The sequence below is a fragment of the Larus michahellis genome, chromosome 5, assembly GCF_964199755.1.
Source record: "Larus michahellis chromosome 5, bLarMic1.1, whole genome shotgun sequence".
NCBI lineage: Eukaryota > Metazoa > Chordata > Aves > Charadriiformes > Laridae > Larus > Larus michahellis.
In genome coordinates this window covers 60060853-60070759 of record NC_133900.1, presented here as the reverse complement: position 1 = coordinate 60070759, position 9907 = coordinate 60060853, and the positions used below count along the sequence as shown (strand labels likewise).

The window sequence follows — 9907 nt, the reverse complement described above, 5'->3', positions numbered from 1 at the left end:
CTATTTTGCACAGCAGATTGTTTGTACAATGAAGACCAAGATCAGGAAATGTAAATAAAGGGAAGTTGTTTTACATTGTATCTTAATTGGTCAATGCATTTCATCTTTTTATGAAAGATTTTCAATAACATCCATCTATTCCAGGTATCTTTTCAATGCTAATGGGGATACCACTGCAAGAAGAGCTGCACTATAAAATAAGTGCAATCAATACACCAGTAGATTGTCTTTGCATTTCAGTGAATTAGTGTAAACTATTGGCTAATTAATGGAATGAATAGACTCTTACAGGATAGAAACTTTGCTTAGAGGCCTTTTTCTGCTTTGGTGCTTTGAATGGTTGTATTAATTTGCAGTATAGATTCTGTTGCTGCATTTCAAACTGCCTGCTACAGTCATAAGTTCTACTGGCCTAACTTTTTCCAACCCATCAAAAAGCTTCAGTAGTGTGTTGTCAAGGTTTCTGCTAAAACATTCCTGAAAATACACTTGTACTAACCTTTTTCTGAAGTTCATTCACAGGCTGGGAAGTCTGTTTGAAGTACATGCTACTTATTTCCTATAAGGAGTCTCAATGTTCACTGCTAGCAAGACAGCTGTGAGTACTGGTATCTGTAGTATTATATGATAAGACTGCAAGACTTCAGTTGCACTTGCATGAAAAATAGGCCAAAATTTATTTGGGACTACAAAACCATATAAAACCCCCCAAACACCTGATTACATAAATTTTTTTGTTGTGAAAAGAAGCAGTTTGTAGGCCGAGAAGTTGATTTCAGTGTTTTGCAACGGTTAACAAATTCTGGTATCACTGCTATCTTAGTGACACTGTAGTTGCTCTGCTGAAAAATTCGTGTTTGTGTAAAACTAATAGCTGGAACTATCTATAAATTTATATGTAATGTCACATTTTCTTGGTGTTAGAAAATACATTGTCATTTGTAGCCCACTAAAGCACAAATGTTCAAATCTATTGTAATTAAGCTAGTTCTTGGTAGAACAAGAATTAGTTTTGCTAGAATAGGATTGTAGACCAGAGGTGACATAGTCCACTGCCTGCATTCTGTGGAATTTCAGAGACTGGAAAATATAGTATTTTTCATATTTTTAAAGTGCTTATCACTTTTTCCCCCCAGGAATTCAAACCTAGCTGTTCAGTTTCTTATTGTGTTAATGCCATGCATTGCAATTTGTGGCTTCCCCTTCCTTTACAGGGCCCTGCACCTCCCTGTTTTTTAACTGCTTTCAACCTGGGTTGAAATGAGAAGGATAATATTGCTGGCCAGAGCTTACCACTCCTTAAAACAAAAAGGGCAGAAAACCTTTTTTTTGCTACATTAACAGACCAGTTAAAAAAAGAAGAAAAAAGAAAAAAAAAAAAAAAAGAAACCCAAACAGATGCACTGAAGAGAAAATTGGGATTTTTTTTTTCACCTTTTGGTGCCTAATTTTAAAAGTATCATGTAGGCTAGCAGATCATAGTCCCACATAGGATTAAGCAGGCAACACTTTGTACATTTGAACCCTTACCTCTTTTGTCATTCATTTTCTTTTACATGATTTGCTGGTGAACACTACAGATCTTTGTGGAAATCCTCCACATGCTACTCAACAACCCATGCATTATGGTTCTGTCCCTGACCATGTGTGCTCATGCTCGCTCTCACTCTGCTATCCTTGCACTAGCACCTAAGGCAAAATGTGGGTATCTGCCAGTCACTAGCTCTGTAGCTTTCCCCTTGTCAGAAAGTATTTTTAGATATACTTAACCCAAGAGAAAACAGACATTTGATTCTGTTCCCACGAGGATTCTGTTGCTTGGAGAGGACAAATCTGCAATTTGTGAACCTCCTAACTTTTTAGTTGCCTCTGGTTCTGCAATGGTTTTGCTTTCTCCGTTGTATTTTGGTGGAGTCGGTACAGCATAGGTTTAAAACAGACCATGTTGCAACCTTTGTGCTCTGCTAACAGGGTATTGGAGGTTTGTATTCTTTATTTTGGTGGAATGTGTTATTGCTGAAGACTCTTAAGGTAAAAATGGCATCTTGAGATGCTTGTAAGGATATCGATTAAGTTACTAGGTACCAACTGCTTTGTGCCCAGCGGACAGCCATGTTGCACAAAGGATAATTTCTCTTCCTTGGCAGTGTTTCTGTGAGAGTGTTTCACACCAAAAACATGCAGGTTCTCAAACCTGCTACCAGACTGTGAATACTGTTTGCAGTTTGGGGAGTTTGATAAAACGCCTTGCTGCAATGTGGCATCTTTGAGAAGGAAGTAGAAAGAACACTGGTAGGAGCAAACAGTCCATCTGAGTTTGTGCAGCTGGAACCAGAAAAAGCAAGAGTTGCAGACTGGGCAGGAGCACAAAGAACTGTTATTGCTCGCTGGCTTGAAGGAAAAGCTGAGGAAGAGAGAAAACTCAAAAGATGAGTAGATAGATGGAGTCAGATGGAAGAGAATGAAATTTTATGTATGGAGTAAGAACTTTTGGATTAAGAAGCCCCATCCCTGCAGCCACTTCGCAGTGAGAATATCACTGCCTGACTGCAAGATGTATTTTGCTTTTTTGTTTCCAAAAATCAAATATAGTATGTCATGTCAATTTAGCACTGCCACGTGCTTTTTCCAGTGAGACTTCTGTAGAAAATTGCCTTGCAAGAGGATCTTCTGTATCCAAGGATTTCCTATGTCAACTTGTAGGCCCATAATGAAGAGGATGTTTGAGGGGGAATAGCAAATATGGTCTGGTGGTCCTAATACTGCCATAAAGCTGGCGCAGTTGGAAAACAGCAGTTACCCTGTGACTTTGAAGAACAGGTGGAAACCGTGACATAATTATTGAGCCAATAGTATTTCACAAGCAGCAGACGCCCAGCCATCGCTATTGCTCATAAATATCCATAGCTAGCGTGCTGAGGGGTATGAATAAGCATCAGTCAATTGGTTAGTAGTAGGCACTGCTGAAGTGCCATTATAATCGATGTAAATGGCGTGCTATTTAAAAAAAAAGTTAGCCAACCTGGCATAGTAAAATCGAAGGATTGCTAATAGTTATTTATTGGAATAGCTATTCTGCAGTTCAGAGCTGCTGTTCTTCAGTTCGTCTTGCAAACTTAAATCACTTTTGTTTCTAGATGTAGGTAACTGCTCAGGGCTGAGTTTGGGTTTGTTCAGTGCAGAGAGATCTCTGTCATTTGACTCCTGCACAATATAAAAAAAATAATCAAATGATAGTAGCTTTTAAACTTTTGAAGGAATTACTGTGGTTTTTGGATTATTGAAGTGCATTAAACCTATACAAAATGTAACCTGCTATTTTTATGTGGGTATGTTTTCTGTGTGTACACAGGAAAATGATACTTCCTATAATTAAGTCTAAGTTCAAATAACTCCCCCTCCAAAAAAAAAATCCTCTGCTTATCTTGAGACTTGTGATCTGGTTTAGTTAGAACTGAAAATAAGTGGTTTAAGGAAGGCGAACTTTACTAGGAAGGACTTGCCACGTGTTTATTACCTGTTGCCATTGTGCACGTATAGTGGTTTTGTGGTCTGAGACTTTATCTGCATTCTCTCGTACTCTTTTTAGGCCCACTAGAAGTTTCACAGTTTCTTGAATTCAGAGACTGGGCTTTAGAACAGAGCACTTGTGCTTTGTTTCCATGGCTTCTTCAGCAAATCCAAATAGGCTTAAACTCCTGTTGATAATTTTATAGGGAAGTAATTGCTACACATGAAGTCTTCCCAAAACATCTAAGTGGCATATACAAGAGCAAGTCAAATTTAAGACAAAATCAGTGTGAAGCAAGTGGAACTGGCCCCATAGGCCATTTGCTTCTGGAATCCACTTTTTTCTTTCCGTTCATTGTCTTCCCCACTGTGGGTAGCTCCATTCATACGTGGACAGCTGCATTCAATTCTTGCTGCTCACTTCATGCCACTTACCCACCCCTCATAATCCAGACCAGAGGTTAACATATTCAAACTCAGTGAGGAAAAATGTAGAGGCATATAGGTAAGCAGAGTCCCACATAGTTGTAAAACTCTATAAAAATCTCCAGTCTCCGTGTTTTGGAGTGTGTGCTGGGATTTTGGATATTTTGGTTTCTTGCTAAAGAGCTTGTTTGAGAAGTGATAACGTAAAACAAACATGACAAGAAATGTAGATGGTCCTGCTTGTACAGAAGACTTAATAGAATGCAAGCAAGCGTGAGCTTTATAGGCAGATTTGAAGAAGGAAAATGTGATAGCTTGGGAAATGTGTTCTAATGACAACTGAAGGGCCTTAGATGTAGCTATTTTGTAATTCAGTATGCTAATGACTTCAAAGTGACCTGTGCTCCACTGTGCTGCAAATAGATTTCTTTGTATTGGTACACACAGGCTTGTGCTTTCTGGTCCATAGCCTTATTCATTAATCCTTACTGACATCTATTATTGAATTTGCCTTCTCTAAACAGTTGGTTTCCATCTCTGTTATTAAATCTCCATGCTAGCAAATAGATAAAAATTACCTTTAAAACACAACCTAGTGAAGACACAAGCTAGTGACTTAGACATTCTTTTTTCTAAAGACAGTACCCCTACTGTTTAAATATATTTTTTTTTTCTTTGGTAGTTGATATTCACATGTGTGTTCAGATCTGACAACAGTTTTGTTCTCTTGGTGAGGGAATTTTTCCTGGAAGGTTACAAAAGCCCATTAATACAACTGCACAATGCAGTGCTGAGGAGCGTGCATGCATGAACTACAAGTCTGCCAGCTTTTTGTGAAGCTCTGCAGGGGGCAGTATACTGAAATAAAGCCTTTCAGGCCCTTTTAATGTAGTTCTGACCTTCCACTCTATATTAAACAGATGACTGGAACCAGAAAGATAGGTCATTGTGATTGCAGTTAATATTTGTAAGGACCAAAGCAGCTTTCAGCCTTTGAGGTAGAAGGGAATCATCTTAAGTGTGAAAATGTATCATCACAAGAATGGAGAGGATCAAAGGAAGGCCAGCTGGTGCTCGGACATCTTTTCATAACCTTTATTACAATGCTAGAATACACTAACCTCAATGGGAAGTCCATTCAGTTCGTGTATTTCAAATAGATAATCTGTATTCCGGTGAAACAAAGCAAGCTAAAAAAGCCCCTTCTAAAAAGGGGGTGGTCGACACAAATTTGCCTATGATTTAATCATATTGGTTTTCTAAAATCAGCTTAGCTTTTTCAATGCAAATGTATGAATGTATGACATGCTTATTTTGGAAGTGGCTGAAAATTTGTAAATTTAGGTACAGAGAGTTCTAGCTGATTTTACCGTGTTTTACTTCCACTTCAGAATAAAGGCCCTCTGTATTTTCACTTGCCGCGCACAAAAAGTCAGACTCAGTATTTCAGGGTAAAACTATACAGAACAGCCATAAGCATTAAGTCGTCCAGGAGGTATGTATTTGTGGAGTCATGAAAAGGCCAAGATTAAGGTTGACTAGTTTTGACAAACACCAGAATTTAAGCTTGGGCTTCCAGGGAACATCATACCACTTAAGTATATATGAAATTAGCAATATCAAAGCAGAAAATCAATGAAGATTGCTGTTTAGATTTGTGCTACCAGATTTGTGCTACCAGATTTGTGCTGAACGGATAGGGAAAAGCAGTGGGACTCTAGGTGTAGACCAGTGGTGAGCACTCTTGCCATGCTATTTTTCAGATGGGGAACGCCGGAGATCACTAGAACATCAAAGTTCAAACTCAAGTGCTAAATGGTTTAGTCATTACTTTCAGATTTGGATTTCAGTCAATCACTTTCTGAATGTGTTCCATGGATCCAGAATGGGGTAAGTACCCCTTCTACTTGTTGAGCAGGGACTTACTTCCAACCAACTTTATTAAACGTTTTGTCTAAAAATTGATACCTATGTAAGAATTGCATTATTTATGAAGTTAGACCTTGACAGGAAATTCAGCAGTCAGTCTCTTAATACTGCAAAACACCAAGTGGACAAAAGAAAATTGTCTTTTCTTACCCAGAAAGCGATGACAGACAGTCATCACATCAGCTGAGTAATGACTGCAGCCTGTGAAACAGGTCTGAGGGGCGCTGAAGTTCTGACAGCTTCAGCAGATGCAACAACTTCGTTTCAATTCAAAAGTCATTAAAACAATTCCTAAATGCTAAAACTCAGAAGAAAAGGTATTTAATTTCTTTTTCTCCCAGTAATTTGCATGTCAAATCTCTCTCCTTCTCTCTCCTGTCGGTGATGTCTCTCTCAGCAGCTGTCTAGTCATGAATCACTCCTGTCATCTGAAGCATATTTTTAACACTTCTGGACGTGCTCTAAAAGCAAATGCTGTTAAGCAAACAATTTGCACTGCTTTTCCATATACTCTCTTCACTTCCCAAAACCTTTCATAATCATGATTTTAAAAGCTGGGTCACAGGGGAACCAGGTACTGGAAAATACAACCTTTTGTATTTGTGAGAGTATCATAATGTTATATCAAGTTCTCATGTAATGCAGATCTGTCTGACTCGCAGAAGACTTGAAGTTGCCTGAAGCTTGAGAATTTCACTTCATTAAGATTCATATGAATGTTGCCTTTGGTTTCACTCATTGTAGTCTGCACCTTCTCAAGATCAAACTTCAGTTTGGGTTTAGGAATCGAGCGTGCAAAAAGAAAATCACTGTCAAAGCTTAGTTCAGCTGCTGTTACGGTAAAGTAGATTAGATTATGCTGTGTTTGCTTCAGAGCAGTTATTTTACAGCCTGAAATGGAGAAACATAATCGTGGAGCCTGATAAATTGTTTGCCTTGCAATCCTGAGTTTCAGAGCTACCAGAAAAAGGACATTGACCAAAAAGGTTTTGATCTTAAAAGCTTTTCTGCTTTTCTCATCTCTTTGGCAGAAGGATGCCCGCTGGGGCCTTAGGGACACAAGGATCTTCACTAACGTGCCTGGAAGGCCTTTGGAATCATCCAGTAACAAGACAAATAGGAAGAAAAGTGTATTTTGTTCTTCTCCCACTGTCTAGTAAGTGACTCTTCTGGTAATTCAAATATTTGTCAGTAATACAAGTTGTTGAGCTCCGGATCCAAATTATTACACTGGCACATGGGGAAAACAGGAATCCTGATTGTGCCCAGATGGAGAGAACTTTGTCTTTCCAAATAAAATGTGGCTTTTAAATACCTGGGACCAAGTTAGTTTTGATTTTTCCAAAGTCTAGAAGCGATAACCCTAAAGGATGCTTTTGACTGAAGTCAAGTGTTACACAAACAGTATTTATGAGCCACACACATCCACTTTGTGCTTGCATCTGGAACTTCTGTTTTTCTTTTCTTGTTGCTTTGATGTCACGTCCCTTTGTATTTTTTAAGTGCTTAGAAGAACCCTAGTGTGACAAAATACTAAATAATAATCAAAGTCTGCGACATAAAATGATATTGTGTAATGTATTTCTGATAAGGAGTGCTCCCATAGGTGGCCTGCAATATGGATGAGCATCTTGAGCACTCTGACTGCTCTGCATATACCATTTGTCTTTGTTAGTAACCTGGCTGTGGCAGAATCACCAAAGAGTTATCACTTCTGAAAGTTTTGTTTTAAACAAGGAAGCTTTGTCAACCACTATTAATATCGCCACTATTCAGCAGCTTAATTAAAAGATTTGCGCTATTTGCTGTTCTCAAAAGTTCTTCCCTCTGAAGATGTGATTAGGTAAAACCTACCATTAAAAGGAGTTAGCCCTTGGTATTGCAAGAAAAGCCTGACATATTGTAAGTGCCTGGAAATCAGAAGACGAAAAGCATTTCAAAATATTTGTAGCCATTATTTGTATGATTTACAAATTACATTAATTATGCCTTAGGATATTCCCCACGTGATTTTTGAATGTGTGGTTTGTACCAAGTAATAGGTTGCTTCATCTCTCCCTTATTCCTGCATGAATTTAGGTTAAGCAATTTATTTTCTGCTATAAATCTACTGGGCCAAATCCCTCTCGGATGCACCATCACCAGCAGGTCGGCTGCAGAGTAAGTGGCGGCTTGTCCACCGGGTGGCAGTGAAAGCCCGAGTTACAAAGGTTGAACGGCTCCGCTGCGGCTCCCGCGGAGTCTGTTCCTCTGCCTGGAGTACCTTCTGCACATCCCAGGTCATCAGGCTGCGGCCTTATCGATAGGGATAAACCTCATTGCTTTATGTTAGTAAGTGATAATGTGTTAACTTGTTTGCTATCTACACCTTTAACAAACTTTCAGGAAATAATTTCTTACCCTAAGCATGCCTTCAGAACAGAGCTGGAAATCACATTGCCAGCCACAGCCAGAATATGGCTGTGCTTCCATCTCGTGGGTATTGTGACATGTGATACGAATATCATTAGTTTTATAATGTGCTTTATCACCTTGTGTTTTGTGAATATGTGCTCCTACCTTATGCCTTAATCCTTTACAACTGTTCCTCTTGTTGCAGGTCGTTACACAAAGTAAGCCTTATCGCTCTCTACAACTACCTCAAAGGAGGTTGTAGTGAGGTGGGTGTCGGTCTCTTCTCCCAAGTAAGAGGTGATAGGACAAGAGGAAATGGCCTCAAGTTGCTCCAGGGGAGGTTTAGGAGGGATATTAGGAAAAATTTTTACACTAAAAGGGTTACCAAGCATTGGAACAGGCTGCCAGGGAAGTGGTTGAGTCACCATCCCTGGAGGTATTTAAAAGACGGGTAGACATAGTGCTTAGAGATATGGTTTAGTGGTGGTTTTGTCAGAGTTAGGTTGATGGTTGGACTAGATGATCTGAAAGGTCCCTTCCAACCTAGGTGATTCTATGATTCTAAGCCAGCTCCCTAGCACTCATGAAGCGGTGCCTTGGGAAATGCTCTGACCCCATGGCAGAGCTTTATGGGCTCTGGGGACCTCTTATCGTTTCCTGATGCTATTTTTTTAAAGAAACCCTTAATTACTTCTTTCACTTAACCTGAAGGGATGCTCAGCACGCTAAGTTGTTTTAACACCACTTTATTTTGAACTTACTGGTAACCACCTTTTGCCGTTCTTTGATTGTATGATGTCCACCTGCCAACTCACCTACTAATTTAGGAAGTTATTCCCTACTAATTCTCCCCGCAGAACAAATGTTTTGGCTTCTGCTTCTGGCAAGGATCTGAAAGTATTGCACAGCTGCATTCAAACTGAAAGGGCAGGGATCACAGAAACCAGTCAAAGCATAAACACCAAGAAGTTGTCTGTGCTCAGAATAATTAAAGTATGAGTGTTTGGAAATTGCAGGATTGAAGTTGTGTAGCTGTACCCTCCTTAAAATTAGAGGAAAATAAGTCAAAAATCAAGAAAATAAAATAATCTCAAAGTGGTTCCTTTAAGAGTAAGTAAATACTCTCTTTAAAAATGTACAAAATCTATAATGTAATATTAAAGTGAAAAGTCCTTATATGTAATTTCCAAGGATGTCTTGCTATGGAGTTGCAATATTTGGCTTTGTGATTTTGGCTGTACAGGTTAGTAATAGATGAAGATCAAACACTCTGATTGGTTTTTAAACCTACTTACAGGTCTGGCAGCAATAAAGGTACCTATAAAATGTTATGAGTCAAATAGTATGACTTTGTCAGTACTTTAGCTTTACAACCCAACTACATTTCATTGCTTTACCATTTGCGGTAAGGGCTGTTATCACTGTAACTGCTGTTGCCATGTGGTAACTATCTGTGTCACCGCCAGAAAAACAGCAGATTGCCTAAATTGAAATAGGATGTGCACCTCCCTTTTGCTTCAGCAAGGATTTTACTGCTATAGCATTTCCAGCTCTGTTCAGTGGTATTTTTCTAAGTAATCTTAGCTAAATTTAAATGTGTTTCTTTATGTGTTAGTTACTCTTTGAAAGCATATTGCTTTCTGTGTTT

General features: G+C 38.9%; 1 long non-coding RNA gene across 1 annotated transcript; it reads left to right on the top strand.

The window, feature by feature from the left end:
* Window positions 1-3236: 3236 nt before the first annotated feature.
* On the top strand, window positions 3237-9325 carry LOC141743442 (uncharacterized). The gene is made up of 3 exons (XR_012587054.1): window positions 3237-5826; window positions 6897-7021; window positions 7945-9325. It is a non-coding gene; the product is annotated as an uncharacterized LOC141743442 (long non-coding RNA).
* The last annotated feature ends 582 nt before the right edge of the window (window positions 9326-9907 follow it).